Consider the following 23,451-nt stretch of genomic DNA (forward strand, 5'->3'; position numbering starts at 1 on the left):
TACACACACACTTATGCACTCCTAACCCCCAGTACCTGGGGATGTGACCTTAGTTGGAAATAAGGTATTTGTAGATGTAATCAAATTAAGATGAGATTGCACTGGATTAGACTGGGCCCTAAATCCAATGACTGGTGTCCTTATAAGGAGAGAAACATTTGGAAACAGAGACATGGAGACACAGAGAAGAAGGTCATGTGAGGATGGAGTCAGAGATTGGAGTGCTGCAGCTACAAGCCGAGTAATACCAAGGTGCTGGCAGCCACCAGAAACAAGGAGAGAGGCATGGAACAATCTCCATCAGAGCCTCCCCGGCAGAAAGACTCTGTCAACACCTTGAGTTCAGAGTTTTCGCATCCTTCACTGTGAGAGAATACATTTCCAACGTTTTAAACCACTGAGTCACCAAGTCTGTGGTTATGTGTTGTGGCAGCCCCAGGCAACAAATCCAATCTCTCACACACACACACACACACACACACACACACACACACACACACACACACAGAGCTGGCTCCAGGCTCAGTGATGCGGTGGAGTTCCCCTTGGGAGTTGCTCTTTCTGTCTTCCTTCCTTTGTGGTTGGTCCAGTGGATCCACAAAAGCCTGTGGCCCAGAGCAGGAGCTCAGTCATTTTTAATTCCTCTTTCCTGGAGTTCTTAACCATGTGTTGCCCACAAAATCTGCTCTCAGGATTTGGGTTGCCATGTTTAGGAGCACCAGAAAACGTACAGGAATGCTGTGGCTGCTTTCATCCTATTAATGAAGAACTGTAAACCACCTAAATGTCCCAGAATAGGTAAACAAATTGAGGCATATCCACTTAATGGAATACTACTCAGCAATACAAAAGGAAACCTAGTGTTACTTGAGCAACATGGATGAACCTCACAGACATAACGTGGCACAGCACAAAGCAGGCACAAAAGAGTGCATACGCTATGATTCCATTTATATGAGGTTCAAGAACAGGCAAACCAGATCTATGGGGATAGAAGTCAGAATAGCAGTTACCTCTGGGGGGTGGAATTGACTGGAAGGGGTTAGAGGGAGCCTCTCAGGGCACTGAAAATATTATGTGCTTGCACCTGGTGGTGGTTGTATGGGCATTACATAAAATTCACCAAGCTGCACCCTTATGATTTGTACAATTTGATGCACAAATCTGACATCTCAATAAAAAGTAAATTTTACAAAGTACCCAAGAAGTGAACGATCAGAAGCCACCAGACTGTTTTCTGGGGACATTTATAGCTAGAGTCTGGACCCCCTAGGTCCACAGAAAGGCTTGGTCCCTGGGACAGCCATACGTGGTATCATCGTTCAGTGCATGTGGCAGGGAATTCCATTCTTCAGTTGTGACTGGGCTGGAGACACATACCCACGCATGCACCTCTTGGCAGCTTCCCATCCCCATCAAAGTTGCAGGTTTGAGTGGGTATGCCCCAGGTCCCCTGAAGCCAGTCTCTGAACCTGTCAAGGGTCCCCCAGGTAGACAGATAACTGGCGGGAGCAGGTAGCTAGTGAGAGGGACCTTCCTCCCTCTTTCACCATAGCTCTGGAGTGAACTGGCCCGGGGTGGGTGGCTGCAGGGCTTGCCTTGACTGCACTAGTGTCCTCAGGCTTGGGGCCTCTTGTATGGCTGACTTTCCATGATATTTGTTGACTATAAACGTCCAGCCTGGGGCTGCCTGGGAAGCCCAGGGGTGTCAAGACAGCCAGACAATCAAGACATTAGTATTTGGGATGGGAATGGGAGGTGCACAAGATCCCACTGCAAATGGCTTCTCCAAAGAGACTAAATGCAATGATTTCTTCCACAAGAAAACCCCAAATGAAAAAAAAAAAGCTACATTTTTCTCAGGTTTTGTAATCTGACTGGCACACACAACCATCTTTGAGGTCTGTAGCAGTGTTGCCATTACACAGACAAGAAAACTGAGGGGCTGAGATATTGATAAAACCCCCAGGGCCACACAGGAAATCAAACAGAGGACAAAGGGCATGATAGTTCCCTCAGATTGGGGCTCCCTGAGAATGAGTTGCGTCTCCCCTAAGACGGCCTCCCTGAGGACGGGGCTGCATCTCCCTCAGACTGGGGCTTCCTGAGGACAGGGCTGGGTCTCCATCAGATTGGGGCTCCCTGAGGACGGGGCTGTGTCTCCCTCAGACTGGGGCTTCCTGAGGACGGGGCTGCGTCTCCCTCAGACTGGGGCTCCCTGAGGACGGGGCTGCGTCTCCCTCAGACTGGGGCTCCCTGAGGACGGGGCTGCGTCTCCCTCAGACTGGGGCTCCCTGAGGACGGGGCTGCGTCTCCCTCAGACTGGGGCTCCCTGAGGACGGGGCTGCGTCTCCCTCAGACTGGGGCTCCCTGAGGACGGGGCTGTATCTATCTCAGACTGGGTCTTCTTGAGGACGGGGCTGCGTCTTTCCTCAGTCTGAGCCCTATCTAGGAGGGGCTTAGAGGAGGATGTGGCTTTGAACCTGCCTTCCTTTGCATCCACACTGGCCTCCTGAAGTGTCTGGGAGCAGCTGCTGACCTGGCCACCCCTGCTCTTTCTCGCCCTGGCTAGGGCTCTACATACAGGAATGCTATAGTGTGAGGCCATGGTTCTGAGGGTCGAGAGGGGAGTCGGGGAGAGTATGACTGCTGTGCTGAGATCAGTGGGGTGTCCCCACAGCTTCCCTCCCTTCCTGAAGAGGCCCACTGGGGGTCGGGTCAGGACCACCCAGCTGAGCCACGCCAGAGCCACACTGAGTAGAGGTCTGGCTGGACCCTGCTTTTCCCAGTAGGATCAGCTGGGAGAGGGGCTCCATTTGAGGGTATGTGGAGGGGGGATAGTGCAGGGAGGCCTCCTGTAATGTCTAGGAGTAGGTGCTCCTCGCTCTGCCCATGCCTCGCCAGCTAGAGCTGGTCATGTGATGGGGGCCAGGTGGCAGGTGTAATAGGAGACGGCATCCTGCTCTGCCTGCCCTGTGACTATATTAAGTTCTGGGCCCTGGCATTCCCCTACCCCTGTCCTCAGGACTTTTCCTCCTCCCTCAAGGGATCCTACACTGCAGATAAAGAAGCCATCCCTCCTTCCCAGCCCCACTGTCAGAGGAAAGGGCCAGGGGCCTAATGAGGTCAGAGCCCACGAGTGAGGGAGCAAATTCAGTAAATTTAGGCTTTGGGTGCTAATGAGCTGCAGAGGGAAGTGCCTAGGAAGGCCTTGGCAACCCTCAGTCTCAGTCCTCCCCCCCACAGCCACCCACACATCACCTAGGTGCTCTCAAGGGCACATGAAGAATATACTCACCAGCAGCTGACACACAGGTTTACACCCTTAATTTTTATTTTTTAGAGACAGGGTCTCACTCTGTCACCAGGCTGGAGTACAGTGGCACAATCTTAGTTCACCGTGGGCTTGACCTTCTGGACTCAAGTGATCCTCTGGTCTCAGCCTCCTGAGCAGCTGAGAACACAATCATGTGTCATCATGCCTGGCTAATTTAAAAATTCTTTTTTTGGCCGGGCGCGGTGGCTCAAGCCTGTAATCCCAGCACTTTGGGAGGCCGAGGCGGGTGGATCACGAGGTCAAGAGATCGAGACCATTCTGGTCAACATGGTGAAACCCCGTTTCTACTAAAAATACAAAAAATTAGCTGGGCATGGTGGCGCATGCCTGTAATCCCAGCTACTCAGGAGGCTGAGGCAGGAGAATTGGCCTGAACCCAGGAGGCGGAGGTTGCGGTGAGCCGAGATCGCGCCATTGCACTCCAGCCTGGGTAACAAGAGCGAGACTCCATCTCAAAAAAAAAAAAAAAAAAAAAAAAAAAAAAATTCTTTTTTTGTAGAGAAGAGGGTCTTACTATGTTGCCCAGGCTAGTCTTGAACTTTTGAACTCAAGAGATCCTCCTGCCTTAGCCTCCCAAAGTGCTGGGATTACAGGTGTGAGCTACCACACCTGGCCTAGGTTTACATTCTTACAGGCCAATCCATACATACCCATATACCCAGGAGCCCGCAGGAGTCCATTATTACCCTGCTAACCTTGTTCAGGAGCTCATGTGTGCACACCTCACTACGCATGCAGACATTCCTGCATGCTTGCACATCCATGTGCTCACAGGCATGCTACCCACTCCTGCTGGCATTTCTCCTAAGCCCCTGAGTCTATGGCGGAAGCACATAGTCTGGGAGCTGCAAGGCATTTGCACCCTATTATCTAAGGGCTCAATCCCTGTCTCCCTCAATGGAACTCACCACTTCAGGAGCCCCAGGAAACCCTCCCTTTTCCCCACAGTGAGGGCAGGGGACAGAGGCAAGGTTTATTAATAAACTTGTTCCTGACTGCAAAGGCCTATGCAGAAGCCCCAGTCTGAAGCCAATCAGAGCAGAACTTTCCAGGAATGTTACCCAGAGCAAGTCTTCCTGTGACTCCAAGATTATTTCTCACCCCTGACTTCATCCCCTTGGTGTGTGTGGCTCCTGCCAGGCTCTACTGGCTCTGCCTGGCAGGCTTGCTGTCACCTGGCAGCTGACATCTACCTTGGCCACTGCCCAGAGAAGGTCATGGAGCACATGGGTGGTGGGGCCAGGATTAGAACTGCATTTGCTGTCACTCAGTCTTGCTCCACCCCACTCCTCCAAACCAAACCGAGCACAGCTGAGCCTGCTGTGTTGGGAGTACAGAATGACCTCTGCCTCGATACCCACCCATGGCATCATGACACTGCCCTCCTTCTGCGTGGGGAGGAAGCTGAGAGCCACTGGCCCTGAAGGCAGAGAGCCTGAGCCAATCAGGTTTCTGCTACTTGCTGGCCTTGTGACCTTGCACAAGCAGGATTCGACTTGCTTGTGGTTCAGTGTCATCGTCTGTAAAATGAGGATACTACCCGAAGGTAGCTGTGAGGATTAAGAATGTGCGAGGCTGGTGTTAACTGTAAAGAACTACACAGGATAGTAAAATAAAAGGTGTCTATGTTCTTGCCTTTACTGCTAATTCCATTCCCATCTTCATCACCACCACCACCTAATACCTCCACCATCACGCCATCACTACTTCCTTCAGCACTGACATAACTACCATTGCCACCAGCACCATCATACTGCGCCCTCCTTTGTCGCTACTTCCATCACATCCACCGTGTTGCTATCATCATTCAACACTTATTCAACACCTACCATATTCAGGTCATGTGAGTGACTCTTTGGGGATAGTCCTGCCCCAGGGCCCCACACTTTTGGAAATGGTTTATATCTCTCACATCCTTTAAACCTTGCCACACATCCCATCTCCACCAGGAACCCTTCCCTAATCCACCCTGCACTACTCCAGTTACTCCCGGACACTGGCTCAGCTTCACCTGTCCCCTCACTGGTTGCTGTGTGTGCATGTGTGCCTTTGTGCACATCCATGTGATCTAAACTACTCTGCAAAGTCAGTCATCACCCAGATCTCCTACATAGCATAGAGGCTCTGGGTTCCCTTCCTGGCTCTGATACCTGACCTTGGACAAGTCACCATATCTCTTTGTGCCTCAGTCTTCTCAACTATAAATGGGACTGAATAATTATAGAGTTGTAGTGAGGATTTCCTGAGATATTGTATTTTCTGTATAGCACTTAGAACAGAAGCTTGCATATAGCAAGTACTTAATAAACATTAGCTTTTTTATTTATTATTATTATTAGTCCTTCCCTTTTCCCCACAGTGAGGGCAGGGGACAGAGGCAGGGTTTATTAATTCCACTCCCCACCCCCACCAATGTTTGGCACAGAAGTTTGCACTACCAATGAGAAAGAATTCAGAAGAATGAATGCACTCTGACTTTCCAATATAAATATCTTAGGGAAGGGTGGAGCTTTTGGAGAACTGTCTTGTCCCCATGCCTGCTTATCTGAGCCCTCTGGGTAAGAGGTGGGCTGTGGGCGGAAAGGACCACGCAGGGAAGTCAGAGCCAGGCAGAGCTGAGTTTTAATGGCGACTTCACCAGCTGAGTAACTGTGGGCAAGTCATTTAACCACTTTGAGCCTCAGTTTCTCATCTGTAAAGTGGATCCCTGTGTAGGGTTGCTATGAAGCAGTCATCTCTGCTGGCTTCTGGCTGATTTTGAATGCAAGCACCACAGATAGCTATGGTAGGACTCAGGACCAGCATACCCTTTGGGCCTCAACCTTCCCATGCACACAACGGACAATCCCAGCATAACTTGCTTTTCAGATCCAGGGGGGAAGATGCTGAGAGATGGGAAGTGCTCAGAAAATTAAAATGCCATGGAAAAGTTCCAGAGACAGCATGAATAACGATTAACCCAAGCCAGGCCCAGCTTGGCCTGACCTCAGAAAATCCATGAAAGCCTCAGCTGGGTTCTTGGGGCAGGGCTGAGGGCCAAGGGGAAGGATGGTCAGGGGACCCCCCCCCCCACCACAGGCTCAGGGAGGCCACTCTGTACTCAGACTCCCACGTGTTTCACGGCATCTTCATTGGAACAGGGAGGGCAGCTGGGATGTGGTGGGAGGGAGTGGCCTAAGAGGCCTACAGGCTTTCCTGGGGTTCTTAGTACATTGACATCCATACAGCTGCAGCCACCCAAGGATTCCCCCCGACCCTCCTCCTGTGATGTCGCCCTGTCTATGAACCCCTAGGGAATAAACAGGGGTAAACAGGGGCAGCAGCCAGCCGACTGCTGTGTACTCCCAGCCCACACAATGTAAACTCTCAGGATGTATTTATGTTGTCTGGGCCTGGCCAGGGTCCTCTGCCCAGCTCAGAGGAGTCACATGTGCAAGGCATCTGGATTCCTCTGTGTGGTGGGTCGGGGAGGGCAGGAAAGGCAGGGGAGTTCACAGGGGACAGGGACCAGAGATAGCTGGAGCTGGTGGCCAAAGGAAGAAGGCCAAAGCTGTAGGAATGGCAAAGGGGAAAAAGGGAGTGAGTGCCACCATGCAGTACTCAGGCTGTGCCCTGTTCCTAGAACTGCAAGTCCTTTAGGAGGAGTTGGACAAGTTGTGGGCAGCTTTCATTGGCCCTGGAGACTGGATTCGCATTTCCACGCTGCCCTGATTAGGAAGCAAGGCTCATTTCTACTCTCCTACCTCCTCCAGCCTGGGCAGGACTGTCACCCTGACCCTGCCCACCCCAACTGGGAGGGACAGGAGGGACATAACCGTGTGACGAGCATGCTGCTGGGATCTGAACACGTCTCAGGAATGACACCCAGGGAAGGCTATTTTAATCTGGAAAGTCGCCTGCTCCTCCTGCCCACCCAAAATAACTTGGCTCCTGCAGGAACCTGCAACATTGTGGCTGCCATCAACCTAATGAGTGCTCCAGCCCTGGCAGCCCCCATGCCCTCACTGTGGCCAACCCCCTCCTCAGACTGGGCCTCTCCACTCAGATTTGGAGCTCTCCGATACCAGGTCTGTGTCTTCTCTCTCAGACTGAAGGCTGCCTCAGGGCAGAGGCTGTGTCTCCCATGGATTAGGAGCTCCTGGGATGTAAAGGTTGCATCTCCCTACTCAGGTGCCTGGAGTCAGCTTCCTTGGGGAATGTGGGGATGGGGCAGGTGCCAGGTAGTTTCATCCACTTCCAGGCTGTGCTACAGAGGATGCCCTTGTGGAGAAACTGGATCTCTCTCCCTCCCTGGCCACAAATGCGTCTGGCTGATGGGCTCATGTGGGGCCTAGGCTGAGCCTGCCAGTGCCAGGCTCCCCTGCTGCTGACCACATGGCCCCCGATGGGAGGGTTCACATGTCCCCGCACCAGCCAGCCACCTGCTGCCTCCTGCCTCCCAAAATAAGAAAGGGCTGGCCTTCTCCCGTTACCAGCACATGCCCCACTGCCCTTGTCCTCGGGACGGGGCTTCCACTCCTCTCTGCTCTACTCCTTTGTGCAGGGTATTGAGTGGGCAGCCCCCAGCTCTGCCTGTCCTCAAAGCTGGTGACTGGACATGGCCAGACTGAGTTGCTGTGTTCCTAGGCTGGATGCAAAATGAGGAGGGGGCCCACTAACTTCAGCGTTCCTTCTAAGGAACCAGGGTCCACTGGTCCTGCAAAGGGGGGCCCTGTGTCCCAAATGCTTTCTGTTTCCCAACACCTAACACAACCCATAGGATGGAGTAGGGACTAAGGGTGTAGCTGTTGACCCAAGTAATTAACTACTGCTTCCTGGGGGCTGAGAGTCTGAGAAGACACTCCTCGTAACACACACACACACACGCACGCACGCACGCACACACACACACCTACCTCTCCATTCATTTCACAAATAATGACCCTTTTCTATTATTTTTATTTTTTATTTTTTGTAGAAATGAGGTCTTGCTTTGTGGCCTAGGCTGATGTCAAACTCCTGGCTTCAAGTGATTCTCCTGCTTTGGCCTCCTAAAGTGCTGGGATTACAGGCATGAGCCACTTTCCCAGGCTACCGAAAACAACCATTTTTAACTGAGCACTTATGATGTCTGAGGCACTGTACTAGTGCACCCCATCTATGGCTGTGTTTAAACCTCACGACACCCTGTTAAGAGGCATGTAGTTGTACAGTGAAGAGAATACGGCCCAGAGAGGCTAAGTGACTTGCCTCAGGTCAGCAAAGAAGTAGAATTGGTATTCAAACCTAGGTTAGAACAGCATTTGTCTTTTTTTAATGAGAAATTTTAAAAATTCAGACAAATGGAGAGGATAGTACAATGAAACTACAAATACTGATTACCAGGATAGCATAATGAACATTTTGTTTGCTAGATTTGCTTCATCTTTTTTTGTGCTGAAATATTAAAAAGTTAATTATAGAAATAGTGTGTCACCTCTACTCACTTAAGAATGCGTCTCTAAAAAGTAAACCAAATTTTCTATATAAACCAGCGTGCCATTCTTACATTGAACAAAACAATTTGTAATATCTAATATGCAGCTCCTGTTCAATTCCCCCAATTAGTCCCCCAGATTTTTATCACTCTACCACACTACCATTGAGAAGTGGGCAGACGAGGTTTGAGGAGGTCTTTGCCAGCCCCTGTGCCTCAGTTTCCCGTGGGGACGCAACTCTTTCCTTCTCCTCTTTTCCTTGCTGGGGACAAGGTTTCTAGGCAGGACAGTAACAGGGACCCAAGGGACCCTGTGGGGTGCTAGGTGTTGGGGAGGCTCAGGGGAGCCCCTTATCTCCTGGAGGGGGGACCATGGGTGAAGTGGATGTCTTGAGGGGCCAGAGAGGGGCCACGGCCTGGCAGAAGGAACCTCAGCAGGGCCCTCACGCCTGGCCTTCCTGTCAAGCAAGGTATGGGCTGTCCCAACCCAGTGAGGCCTTGGGTCTGGGAGCCCCTACCCTACAGGGTAACCTCTCCACCCTGGGCCCGCAGACCAAACAGCCCACTAGCCTGCCTCAGCCAAAACAGGAGCTGAGGAAGGTCAGCTTATCAGGCCTCTCCTACTCCCTCACCCCATAAGCCTGCTTTTCAGCTACTATCAGTGTCTGGGGCTAGGGAAGGGATTGACAGGACAGGGCAAGGCCATTCCTGGGGTTCACTCCTGAATGGAGAGAAATGCTATTTAGCAGGATTGCTGGGAGAGTCTAGGGCCCCACAGGTGACAACAAAGGGGCCTGCCAGGCAGTGGCCAGTTAGATCAAGGGTCTCTAGGTTCCCTTCCTGCCCCATGCCCGTTCTGTCCTCAGCTCATGGGGTGAGTAAAAGCACCCTGACCTAAGACAGGAGGTGGCTCAGGTGACCTTTTGGTCATCACTCCTTTCATGATTGAGATGTTGAAGTTCAAGTCATACCAACCCTGAAGGGGCAGGGCTGGGTCCCCCTGCTCAGATTGGGGGCTACTAAATGACTGGGGCTGTGTCTTCCCTATTGGAGTGGGGTATTCCAGAAAGCAGAAGCTTTGTCTTCCTGCATCAGATCAGGGATCCCTTTGGCAGGGCTGTGTCTCCCTCAGACTGGGGATCTGTGAGGACGGGGCTGTATCTCCCCTCAGACTGGGAATCTGTGAGGACGGGGCTGTATCTCCCCTCAGACTGGGGATCTGTGAGGACAGGGCTGTATCTCCCCTCAGACTGGGGATCTGTGAGGATGGATTGCATTCCCTTCCCTCATCATCATGGCCCCTAGGGGCCCATTCTCCTCTGATGGGCTGAGTGGGGAGCCCCGTCTAAAGATCCCCAGTTCCTTATTGCTCCAGAACCCAGGGAAGGGCTGAGAGGAGAATGAGTTGGCTTCACCTCACTGAGTGGGGAGAGGAAATGGGACAATTTTGTTAGAGCCCACTACTGAATGGGTTACAGAACCTGCTCCCTCTAAAGGATTTGGGCATGGAGGCAGAATGTGGAAGAGACATCTTCCTCCTGGGCTCCCCCTTCCTTCTCTAGAACACCTCATCATCTATGCTTCTTGTAAGATGCTCCCAGACACTCCTAGGCTCAGGAGCCAGGAGATGGATCCCAAGGGGCCCTCCATGGGCTCTTGAGCAAGCTCCTTCCCCTTCGCCCTGGTACCCAGCCTTGGACTTGCTGAGAAGAAGCAAAAGAGAAGGCTTAGCTTTGAGTAGGGGCTGAGGGGTGCAGGAAGGATGTGCTCCAGGGAAAACATGGACCAAGGTTGCCAGATAAGCATGGGAGGGGGAGAGGTAGCTGGATTGGAAAAGGGTCTTCGGGGGCTCCTCCAGGCCCAAAGCTCCAAAGTCACTGACCACTGCCCTAAACTGGACCTTAACAGGGTCTCCTTTGAAAAGGCTGCCTGATTGAGGAATTCACTCCCCTTCTTCTTGAAGGAGCCCTGTGTGTCTATGCATCTCCAACCAGGCTTTTCCCAAGAGCTCAAACACCATGCATAAGTCCTCTTGGTCCTCCCAAAGCACCTGTCACTGGGTCTTGTACACAGCAGGCACTTAATAGAGATAGCTGGCTGGAAGCTCCAGCCAGAACCCTCTGATTGCAGCCCTAGTCTATCCTGAGCCAAGTACTCAGGGAAATTACCCTTTATCAGCATGTTCCGCCTCAGGAGTACTCCTCCCCCACCCCCCACCGCAACCTGCCCTGTGCACTTCTGCTCATCAGACCCAATCATTCTCTTCTCTTGGGTGGTTGTTCCATGAGAGAGGAGTACAGCTGGAGAGCCTTGGGGCTGAGAGCAAACGGAGTCTCAGTTTCAGAAGTGAGACACAGCCTTGCCTCAGGGATCCTCAGTCTGAGGGAAACACAGCCCTGTCCTCAGGGAGCCCCAGTATGAGGGGAGACATGACCCCATCCTCAGGTAGCCCCAGTCTGAGGGGGAGACACAGCCCCATCCTCAGCATGCTCTCAGTCAGTAAAGGAGAGCTATCCCTCAGCCTGCACTTGCTGCCAAAGCAACATTGAGAATGGCGAGAGGAGAAGGATGAATGGCTGAGGGCTCCCACATCAGCCCTCTCCAAGTTCCTGACACATTTCTGCCCTGTCAGGGTCAGGGTGAGGTGAGTCCCTGCTCAGACTCGTATAGGCTTATTTTCACCACTCACAGCTAATATCAGGAAAGCCTTGGGTTTCTTTCACCTTTTGGAAGATTTTTTTTTTGGACGAACTGAGCCCCATGCCTGGCACAACTAGGTGTGTCACTGGCAGCCAATTGACTATTCTGTCTTCTTTCAGCTGAGCTTACCACAGCCATATGCCTTGATGCATCCCAGTTTTATAGATGAGGAAACTGAGACTCAGAAACTTGAGTGTAGCCCAAATGCCACAGCTACAAAATGATAGAGTCCCATATCCACTTGGCTTCAAATTGTGCTTTTTTTTTTTTCAAGCCTGAGCTCGGGAGCAGGTGACTTCTCTGTTTTCATGGGGATAGAGCCCCATCTGGCCCCTGACGCCTTGGCTTATACAGGGCTCATGAGTGAAGACCCAATGGGGAGCGTGCGGATTGGCCGTGAGGTTTCTGTAGGTCTAAGTCCCAGAGCCTTTGGGGAAATGCCTTGTGGATACTTGGGAAGACCTCAGGGAGGAGTGTGAGGCAGGGTAGGAGTGAGGGAGAGAGGAAACTTTACTATCACCATTGTGCAGTGGGTGGGGGCCTCCTGCAGCAATGAAAGAAACAATCTCAGCAAATAGCAATAGGCTCTGTGACCAGGCAGTCTCTGCAAATGCAGATAGGCTCTGCAAACACTGACAGACTCTACATGTGCTGACAAGCCTCACAATGGCAATAGAGATGAGGGGGAAACACTGTGGTCCAGAGATGCTAAGGGAATTTTCCACTCACCTTAGAAGCCAAGGCAGATGCTTGGTTCCCATCAGTGGCTCTGCCTTCATGAGGAGGGTAGGCTAGCCCTCTTCCCTCCTCTCACAGGTCTCTCCAGTGCCTTCTCTGTCTGGTGCCCTCCCCCTTAGCAGGCTGCAGAGGTGCCCGGGCAGAAGACTAAGAGAGGGGAGTCCACAGAGGATCCCATGGGGAGCCAGCCAGCATGCGGGCAGGGCAGATGAGGATCCTCCAGGAGGTGAGAGTCTGGCCAGCTGGGGAATGAAACAGTTTTGGTTGCAGGTGGCCATGAGGCAGGCTGGAAGCTCCGCCTGCCCCAGCCCATGGGCCTTTCTGAGCTCCAGAAAGTCTCAGTGATTTGTTGCTCAGCCTTTGGAGTAAGGGAGGGAGTGGTGGGAGCAGCAAACTTTTCCAAATGGAAAATGATGAAATCTTTCTGGAAAGCCAACTTTCCCAAGCTCTGGTGGGTACAGCTGACGAGAAGAAACCTGAGCCCTGTGGGCAAGCAGGGGGTCCAGTGGCAGGAGATCGGAGGCGCCTGTCTATGACACAGTCCTGGGAAGCCACCCCAGAGCCGTGGAGGGCGTGCTGCCTGTGTGCAGCCTGGTGGGGCGCGGAAGTGGGCAGTTAGCTTCAGCCAGTGGCCCCATACAGTTTACACTCAGCTCTGCAGTGAGAATGAAAACAAAGTCAGTTTTCCTTCTGCCTCAGCAACCATATCCCTCTGGGTGAAGGGCAAAGACCTAAGTGTGACCTGCAAGACCCTGGCAATCCCACCCTATCACCACTCTAGCTCTTACTCACTCTGCTCCAGCCTCCTATTCCTCAGATGCACTGGGCACACTCCTGCCTTGGGGCCTTTGCACTACCTGTTCCCTCTGCCTGGATGCTTTTCCTTCAGATAGCCATGTGGCTCACTCTCTTACTTCCTTGAGGTCTTTGTTTGAATATCACCTTCTCAGTGGAGCCTTTCCTGACCACCCTATTGAATGCTGTGCCTGCCTTCCTCACCCCACTCCCAGGGCCCCTCTTCTGTATTACCCTGTTTTATTTTTCCCAAATCTCTTACAGTCTTCTAATATATTTGTAGCGGGTTGAATGGTGGTGCCCCAAAATATCCATGTTCTAACCCCTAGAACCTGTGTATATGGCCATTGTGAGTTGAATAGTGTCTCCCTCCAAACTTCATGTCCACCAGGAACCTCAGAATGTGACCTTATTTGGAAATAGGGTCTTTGTGGATATAATTAAGTATCCCAAGATGAGACTCTCTTGATTTAGAGTGGGCCCTAAGTCCAATGACTAGTGTCCTTATGAGAAGAGGAGACACAGAGAGACAGAGGGAAGAAGGCCACCTGAAGATGGAGGCAGAGATAGCAGTGATGCTCAGACTTCTGCCCTCCAGAATTGTGAGAGAACACGTTTCTGTTGGTTTTAAGCTACCAAGTGGGTGATTTGTTATGGCAGCCACAGGACTCTGTAATTCACTCATTTATTTTGCTTATTGTCTACAAACACACTCCCTCCTGCCCTCTCATGAATCTGAGCTCTAAGAGGATAGGGGTTTTTATTTCTTTTGCTCAATGATATATCCCCTGTGACTACCACAGTACCTGGTATCTTATGGGTGCTGAATAAGTATTTGTCAAGCAGCTAAGTGAATAAATTAGATGAAAGCAGACAGGAGGGGTGGGTCCTCAGGGGACCGACTTGGCTGCCCAACATCTGGGCCTGCTGAATGCAGCTCAGTGTGGTGGGAACTTGTCACCTGTGCAGGAGACCATCTGGAAGAGGAGAGGGAGACCTGGGGTGCCCTAGGACCAACCTCCAAGGACAGGTGGCCTCAGCTCACCTGTCAAAGCCTCACCTGTGAAGAGATGAACACAGAGAGCTAAGTGGAGCCTGCCTGTGTCCACATTCAGGCTCTGTTCAAGCCTTTGTGGGATAGGCCTCTGCATGGAGGGGGTGCCCTTTCCCCGCATCCCATAGCCAAAGCCCCATCCCTAGATCCAAGTTCAGATGCCTCAAGAGTTGGTATAAAGAGGGACCTAATTCCTCCCCACCTCCCTGTGCAACTCCAATCCCAGCCCTTCCCACCCCAGGCCAGGCCTCCAGGGTCACTGTGAGCAGAGGGACTCAGGAAGGTCATGGTTTGGAGGCTGAGGGCAGAGAGCCTCAGGGGCAGGAATAGGGACTTCATCCATCTCTAAGTTTCCAGGTCTCTGTCAGGCAATTTGACTCTGTCCTGACTCTTCTGAGACTGATGAAGGTCCATGGTGGGTGAGAGATGGCCACAGAGTCTTTGCTACTCCTACTGCCAAGAGATGTTTCTATCTTCCCTCTCCTTGAATCTGGCTTGGCCTTGTGACTTGTTTTGACTGAAAAAATGCAGTGATGCTGTGCCAGTTCCAGGCTTAGCCCTAGAGAGGCCTTACTGCCTTTCCTCCCCATCTCCCCTTCCCCCAAGCCAGGCGCCATGCTGCAAGGAAGTCCAGGCTATTCTGCTGGAGATAGAGGCTCTGAAGGAGCAGACACCAAACGGAGGTGCACACAGGCCAGCTGACAGCTGGAGGCCTCAGAGTTGCCAATGAGGCCACCTTGGACCTTCCAGCTGAATGCAGCTGATTAAGTGGCCTAATCCCAGGTTAGACTTGCAGAACAGCCAAGGCAACCACCAGAATCGTGAGAAATTAAGCCATTATTGTTTTAAGGCATTATGTTTGAGAATGGTTTGTTCTGCAGCCATAGAAAACTTGGAGGGCTTTATCTCAGAGGTCTAGTGACTCCAACACTGTGGGATTTCTGAGAGCTTACCTAGAAGCTGTTTCCCCAGGGATGTGGAGCAACAGGCATCTCAGACACTGTAGGCACAGGGTCTTGAGCTGCAAGGATTCACTGATTCTAGAATTTTGACACCCAGGGAGACCATCCCCAACCCTTCTCAGCTGCTCTCCCCATCACCTCCCTTCAGAAAGTTTTCCTCCAAACTTTCCAGCCTCCAACCAGCTTCTGCTCTGGCTCAGGCCTCTAGAACCTGAGCAGAGGGTAGGGGCAGAGCCAGCAAGCTTTATCTCGGGTGGCTGGCAGTCTCCTCTCTCTCCATGTGCGCCCCATGAAGGTCAGCTGGGTGAAGAGGCTGCTGGTGAAACATCCTGTTCCAGATGCTGCCCAGAGATGTCAGGAGATGTTATGACAATGCAGGGCAGCTGGCCTGGGTAGTGGGAGCCATAACAAGGGCAGCAGATGCGTGTGTCCTGCTCTGGAATGGTCTGGTGTTCAGCCTTCTGCAGGGGACAGAGAAGGCTACGAGGTATCAACATTGGAGAGGATAATGCTGATTCAACCTCCATTGCAGAAGACAATGGCCTTTCCCAAGTTTGCTGATTCAGTGTTCCTGTGGCCTGGGCTATCTTGAAAGGCTGGGGAGGCTGGATAGTGTACACTTGAATCTGACCTCTTGATACCATGTTCACCCTGCTGTTCTGGCAACTAGGCAACTGGTCTGGGGGTGTGTGCAGGGGAGGGCCTGCTCACTGTGATCCATGTCCTCAGGGCAGGGCCTGGACTGTGAGAGACATGACCCTGGAGGTCCCTTTGAACCCCAAGAATCTCAGTTGCAGGGTTTCCTAAGAACAACAATTCGCCTGGCCTGCCCATGGGTGGTCACACAGGCCAACCCAGGCTGCTTGGGTTGTTTGCCCTCTGGGGACTAAGTCTCCTTGGCTCCTTCTGGGGGTTTCTGGGCCTTGGGACACTGGTGTGAATGTTGGAAAACAGCTCTGACCTCCTTTGCAAATAATCCTCCTACCACCCCCTTCTCCACCCAGGAGCCCACCAATGTGGTCATGGTTATGGGGAAGCCAGGTATGGGCAGCTATGCCCCCAGGAGATGTCTTGCACATCTCCCTGTCTCCAGACCAGGGGTGTCCTGGCTGAAAAATCTCCCTTCCCTAATGCAGAGGGGAGAGTGTTTCATAGGTCACCACCTGCCCCTCTGGCTGGCCCCACCCTTCTGGCAGGCCCCACCTGCCTGGAGCCAAATCCCCAAGTTCCAGCTCAGTGGGGAATTCTCCACACAACCTAACCAACTCACTGTTCCCTCTCCCATGAAGAAGACTAGGAACTTCCTCAGGTCTAGCTCTTCCAGCTCTGCTATCCTGGGGTTCTCTATAGGTATCGCCCTGCATCCTTCCTTCTTCCTCTCTCCCCTTGGGTAAGTTAAGGAACCCCTCTGAGCCTCTGTATCCTTATCTGTTAAATGGGATAATAAGACCCACCTTGGAGGGCTGAGGTCAGTTGTGAGGATTTTTTTTTTTTAGAATCAGGGTCTTGCTGTGTAGTGGCATGATCATAGCTCACTGCAGCCTCAAACTCTTGGGCTCGAGTGATCCTTCTGCCTAAGCCTCCCAAGTAGGCATGAATGTACCACCATGCCTGGATAATTTTTAATTTTTTTAAAGACAGAGTCTCACTATATTCCCTAGGCTGGTCTCGAACTCCTGGTCTTAAGCAGTCTTCCCATCTTGGCCTCCCAGAGTGTTGGGATTACAGGCATGAGCCACCTCTCCCAGCCGAATAGTAAGGATGAAGTGAGGTGGTAGGAAAGAGGAATGGAGGGACCATCTATCTAAGGGCCTGAGCAGAGGGAACTCACAACTGAGAAAGGACCATACTGGCTAAGGCCTCAAGTGGCAGGCTGCCCATGTGTCCATTCTGAGCCTGCATCCCCATTCTGTGCCCATCCTGTGTCTGTGTGTCTCTTCTGGGCCTTGCATGTCTGTCCTCTGCACCTACCCTGTGGGCCCATGAGAGGTGTGTGTTTGGCCTGCACATGACATGCAGCGGGCGGGGACACAGTATGAAGGCTGTGCCGACGACCCTGGGTAAACATCCTTTTTTACTGTAGCGTGAGCACAGATGGTTCTCCCTTGTACAGTGGACAATGGCTACCTTGTGTGAGCAAGAAGGAAAAGTGGGTACTTGTAATTGCTGATTTGGGCTGGGTCCCAAATAGGCTTGGAAACGGCCAAGCAACAGGGGGCCTGGAAAGCCAGCACCGATATTTGGGAGTGGGTGAGCGTGCAGGAGGGGGCTGGGGTGCGGCCCAGGAAAATAGTGGAGAGGAGACATTGAGCAGAGATAAAGTGGAGGAGCCCACATGAGCTGCTTGAGAAATGAAGTGAGGCTGGCTGGGCAGGAAAGAAGCGTGTGGGGAGAGAGGCCTCGGCAGGGCTGGGAGCAGGAAGGCTCTTCAGGGAGGGGTCTGACTGCAGTTTCAGACTGAATTGCCTTTGCATCCTTCTGGCCCTGGACCCCTGGCTAGGGAAGCACTTAAGGAGAGAAGGCAGACTAGTCCTCAAGCTGGACAAAGCAGAGCAGAGGTCTGAGACCTTGCTAGGTACTTGGAATTTGTTGACTCCCACAATGACGTCCCACTTCCCAGCTTTCCCTGACTCTAGGAAAATATTTTTCATACTCTGAAAAACTGGCCTTGTAACATGCTGCTGATGCTGCTGATGGCTTGGTGAAGGCACAAAGATAGGGCCTGTACTGGACACTTTTGTCCAAATTTCTCTGTGCCCGCCACTTATTCTGGCCTTTGCTTTAGTGGCCAGATCCATGCAGGCTTCTTAGGCTCTGCAAAGGTGCAATTGAGTGGCACTTTGCCTTGGCCTAGAACCTCCTACTTCCTGCAAGAGAATTCTCTGGTGTCCTATTGGTGGACACCCGTGGAACTGCTTAGCCCTTAAGTATGTGCAACCCAGAAGTGACTCCCCTGAGTCACCTTTGTGCAATGAGGGATCCAGAAGCCAAAGGATACATTTTTGCCCCTCTAGGTGGACAGTTTTTAAACACATGTTGTAAGTCTCTTAAATAAGATCTCTGTGGGATCAATACCCATGGCCCACAGGGGTGGCCAACTAGATAATATATGCTTGTATTGATTGATATCCTGTTCACTATTTCCCCACCCTCATCTTTTGATTCTGTTCCTGGGATCACATCCCAAATCAGCTTAGTTGCACCTGAGACCAAAGAACCCACAGGTTCCACTTTTAGGGGAAACCAGGCTAAGACAGGGGCCTCTGTTCTGAAAGAGTCCAATTTTGGGAGGCCGGGGTGGGAGGTGAGTAGGAACCTGGGCTATGGAAGGAAGCCTTCTATCTTTCTATGATTAAAGCACAGGTCTAGGCTGGCCCCCTTCCTGCACAGAAACCCAAAATAGTGATGACCTGATATTTGCCTCACTGCCCTGCACAGACTCTACCAGATGTGAGTACCTCCTCAGACCTCGACACCTGTATCTCAAGGTTGGTGCTCCAGATAATTAGCATATTTTATACCGGTAGCTTGTGCAAGCATATCCTCTCACTCACAGGACCCACCCAGCCTTGCTCCTTCCCTGATAACATCACTTCAGGAGCAGAGCCTGGCCTTCTCCATCCCATTCTTCTGCATGCAGTACAAGCTCAGAGACTGTTCTACTCGGAGCTCATGCAGACGCCCCTGTGGACACCACCACAGACAGGGCTTCTTAGACAGTCCTGCTTTCCTCTTCTGATGCCGGTGGGACAGCAGGGCTGCTGTGCAGGAAACCCGGCTCATTTAGCTTACAACCAGGACCCAGGGACACAGAAGGGTGGGAAGCTAGATTGACTGGGAATCATAACCTGACCCTACTACAGGGATAGCTGTGCATTCTTCTGACCTTTGGGGTATAAGGAAATGCTGGTTCTTCCTGTCCTTCATACTGACTCAGGCTGGCACTGAGTCACCAGCACCTTCTCCTCCAGAAGCGTCCATTTCTTGTAAGCCCAGCTTCTGGTTGGAGCCTGAGAGGAAGCCTTGGCCTTCAGCCTCACCATCTCCATCCTGAGTTCTTCTTACTCTTCTGTGCAATTTGCTCTACACACTCCCCACACTAACTGTCCCCAACCTCTGTGCTTCTCAAGGCGTGTTGAGTGAATGAGAAGGAAGGAGAGGATGAGGACGGAGGGAAGTCCTGCCTGGGAGGTACGTGTGTAGGGCAGATCTGGGCTAAAACCTTCTGTAGAGCCACAGACACCCAGGTGGGAGGACCTCAGAGATGAACAGGCTGAGCCCTCCCTGCTGCTGTGAGGCTCACTCATGCCCTTCCCAAGGCATTGCATCCATTTGCAGAAGCCTGGATCTGGGGATGCCCTTGGAATCCACCCTGGGTCTGTCTCCCTGTGAGTCCCTTCCAGTTATGCCTCTGGAGATAATGGCTGACCCTAAAGGGTTTGAAGAGTCTATGGTGTGATGCTTAATTTTAATGTCCATTTGACTGGATTAAGGAGTACCTAGAAATCTGGAGAGGCATTATTCTTGGGAGTGTCTACAAGGGTGTTTCCAGAGATTAGCATGTGAGTCTGAGTGGACTAGGTGGGGAAGATCCGCCCTCATTGTGTGTCCTCCCATTCAGCCCTGGGCAGGGTTCTCCCTGGCCGCCCTCTTAGCCCTTTCCACCCTCTCACACTTACTAACCAGATGTCACTTTCTCCTCCCTCTCACACTTTCTAACCAGATCTAACCAGATGTCAAGCTTTTACCTCACTGAGTGTGCATACCCCCTCAGCTATGTGAGACACTTTGGCCCAAGACAGATCAGGGACTCAATCAGGGTCTCCCTTGAGGCCAGGCAGGGCAGGGACCAGCCTGTGGTTGCGTTTTACTTCCCACTCTGCTAACTTGTCACCACAGTCGCTGTCATCACATGCTCTGCTGTGGTTTAGGCTGGGGGCTTTCCAGAATAGCACATTCTGAGTGCACAGTGAGATGTATTTGGGACCAAAGTCCTGCCCATAACTGCAAGTGAGCTGGGCCTATGGTCAGTACACTTTATCACAGTCAGTTCTCCATACTGAAACTTAGGTCCAGGAGGAGTGGCTTGTGTGCTCTCGATGCTCCCTGGTGGATGGCTGGGCTTGGGGCCCCAGATTTGGGTCTCTGGGACAGACAACATTTGGATCAATCTGTTGAAAGCAACAGTTTGAGGGTGAGTTCAGTTAAGGGCAGGCTTCTAGCAAGAAGCTTTATTAGTCTTTTGGATCTCCTATGGCAAAGAAACAAAATCCTTCCCCTTTAGTTTATTTAGGCAGAAATTGACTCTGAGAGGTAAATTACTGAACCAGCAGACTTAGACAAGAGTGTTCAGAGCAGCACTTTCACAACAGCAGAAACCTGGAAACTGCCCAAATGCCCATCAGGAGCAGAGTGGATGGAAGAGCTGTGGGGGTGTGGTCATATGGTGAAATGTTACACAGCAGTCAAAATGAATGACCTACTCTAACATGGAGCAATATGGATGAAGCTTGGCAACAGAAAATTGAGCTGAAAAAGTCCCAAGAGATTATGTACTGCATGATATCCTTTCTGTAAAATTAAAAGCCATTACAATTTAATAAATAATTTTATGCTATTAAACTTCATAAAGCAAGGGAATAATGAATACAGGACTCGTGACAATTTCTGCAGATGGGGGATAGGGAGCAGGACGGGGGCAGTGTTTAGATGTGGGTTATTGTCAGGGACTAGCTATTCTGCGTAGTGGATTTACGGATGCTTATTGCATTAGTAAAACCAACTAATGAACCAACATAAATAAAAGTGGGCTCTGCATGGATCATTAATAAGACTGTCATAGACCAAGGGTTCTGTTATCCTGATATCCAAACAAAGATAAAACAGAACAAAAGGCATAAACTGGGAAGACCCTCAAGTCCCCCAAGAAGAGAAGGCATTGGGAGACAGATGAGTAGTGGCAAGCAATAGCTTAGCAGCCCAGGAGTTGTATGAGTCCCAACTCTGGGTCCCTAGGAAAGGCTTCCATATTGCTTTTCTATTGTTGTGTAACAAATTACCACAAATTTAGCAGCTTAAAGCCACGCCCATTTGTTATCTCACATTTTCTATAGGTCAGAAGTCTGGGCACCACATAGATGTGTTTTCCGCTCAGAGTCTCACCAGGTTTAAGTCAAAATGTTGGCTGGACTGTAATCTCATTTGAGGCTTGAGGTCCTCTTCCAAGTTCTTTATGGAACTGAGGGCCTCAACTACTACAGGACATTGTTGTTCTCTATCCTGTGACCCTCTCCATAACATAGCAGTTTGCTTCTTCAAGGCCAATAGAAGAGCAGCTCTGCTTTGAATCCCTCTGATTTTTCCACCTTGTGTCCTCTAGACTGTCATTTAAAAGGTCTGACCTAATCAGGATTTTCCCATCTGGGAAAATCTCTTTTGTGATAACTTCAGAGTCAACTGATTAGGGACCTTAATTACATCTGTAAAACTCCTTCATCTTTGCTTTAAAATGTGAACAAATCACAGGAATGAGCTCTCATCATATTCATAGGTCCTTTTTCCACACTCAAGGGAAGCAAATCTTGAGGGAATCTTGAGGAACGTCTTAGAATAATGTTCACTACACCTTCTTTCCAAGCCTCAGTTTTCTCCTCCATGAAGTAGGAAGTATAATTTCTACCCTGTAGGGATTGTGGGTAGATTAAATGAGATGACAAATGCAAAAGTGCTATTATTCACTCAGAGATGTTTAGTGAGGACCAACTGCATGCCAGGCAGGTCCTCTGGGAGCTCAGTAAACATAGCGGTATGTAAACAGACATGGTTCCTGCCCTCATGGGGCTGATAGTCTAGTGGAGGAGGCAAGTGTGAAGTGCAGGGTCTGTATGGTGAAAACTATAAAATGTTGTTGCAATAAATCAATGAAGATCTAATAAATGGAAAGGTATACCGTATTTATGGACTGAAGATTCAACATAAAGATGTCAATTTCTCAAAGTGGACTACAGATTTAACACAATACCAATCAAAATCCCAGCAGGATATTTTTTGTTAGATATTAACAAGCAGATTGTAAAATTTTATGGAAAAACAGAGGAACTAGAATAGCTTAAACATTTTAGGGAGAAAAAGAATAAAGTGTGAGGAATCATACTACCCAACCTTCTTTTTTTCTTCTTCTTTTTTTTGGGGGAGGGAGGTTGTTTTGTCTCTTGAGATGAGGTCTTTCTATGTTGCTCAGGCTCATCTCAAACTCCTGGGCTCAAGCAATCCTCTTGCTTCAGCCTCCTGAATAGCTGGGATTACAGATGCACACCACCGTGCCCAGTTAATACTACCTAATTTTAAGACTTAGTATAAAACTACAGTAGTAATCAAGACAGTGTGAAATTTGCAAAAAGATGAATACACAGATCAGTAAAACAGAACAGAAGGTTCAGGAATTGATCTAGGCAAATATGAATAATATGTACAAAGGTACAAAGACAATTCAATGGAGAAAAATAATCTTTTCAACAAATGAATTTAGAACAACTAGTCATTCATAAACAAACAAAGTGTATCCTCCACCACCTCAGGGAAATGTGAATTGAATCCATGATGAGATACCACTATATACCTCTTAGAATAGCTACAATAAAAAATGTAAAACGAAGAGCCGACAAGAACACAGTGGAACTGGTACCCTGATACCTTGCTGGTGGGAATGTAAAATGGTACTTTGTAAAATGGTTCATCACTTTCTTGTAAAGTTATATCTTTGTATACACTTATTATGTGGCCCAGCAATCCCATTCCTATGTATTTACCCTAGAGCAATGAAAACGTCTCTTCACGTGAGAACCTGTACGTGAATGTTCATAGCAACTTTATTTGAAAGAGCCAAAATCTGGAAACAGCTCAAATGTCCTTCAATGGGTTAACAGTTAACAATGAAATACTACTTAACAGTAAAAAGGAACAACATTGATAAATGCAGCGATATGTGGATGAATCTCAAAGACTTTTCATATTAAATGAGAGAAGCCAGTCAAGAGGTCACACACTGTAATTTTATTTACTTGACACTCAAAAAGACATAACTATGGTGATGGAAAACACAGTTGCCAGGGTTATGGGTGGGGTGAGGATACAACTATGAAACAACAGCATGAGTGCATTTTTAGGGGATGAAGTTTGCTTGTATCCTGATGGTGGTGGAGGATACACAAATCTACATAGAACTGGATGCCAGAAGAAAAAATGGTAAATTTTACTGTATGATAATTTTGAAAACCCAATAGTGTGGACAAACGTTCCGAGAGAGAGATGCTTGGCTTTTAGAGAACAGACTCGTATTTCAGAGAGGTTATAATTGTACTGTGGGAAAGTTAGCACCATGCATATAACTTCATAAATGCCCAATAAATCA

This window comes from Aotus nancymaae, unplaced genomic scaffold (genome assembly GCF_030222135.1).
Source record: "Aotus nancymaae isolate 86718 unplaced genomic scaffold, 86718_ANA_hifiasm-v0.15.2.pri h1tg000040l, whole genome shotgun sequence".
Classification (NCBI taxonomy): domain Eukaryota; kingdom Metazoa; phylum Chordata; class Mammalia; order Primates; family Aotidae; genus Aotus; species Aotus nancymaae.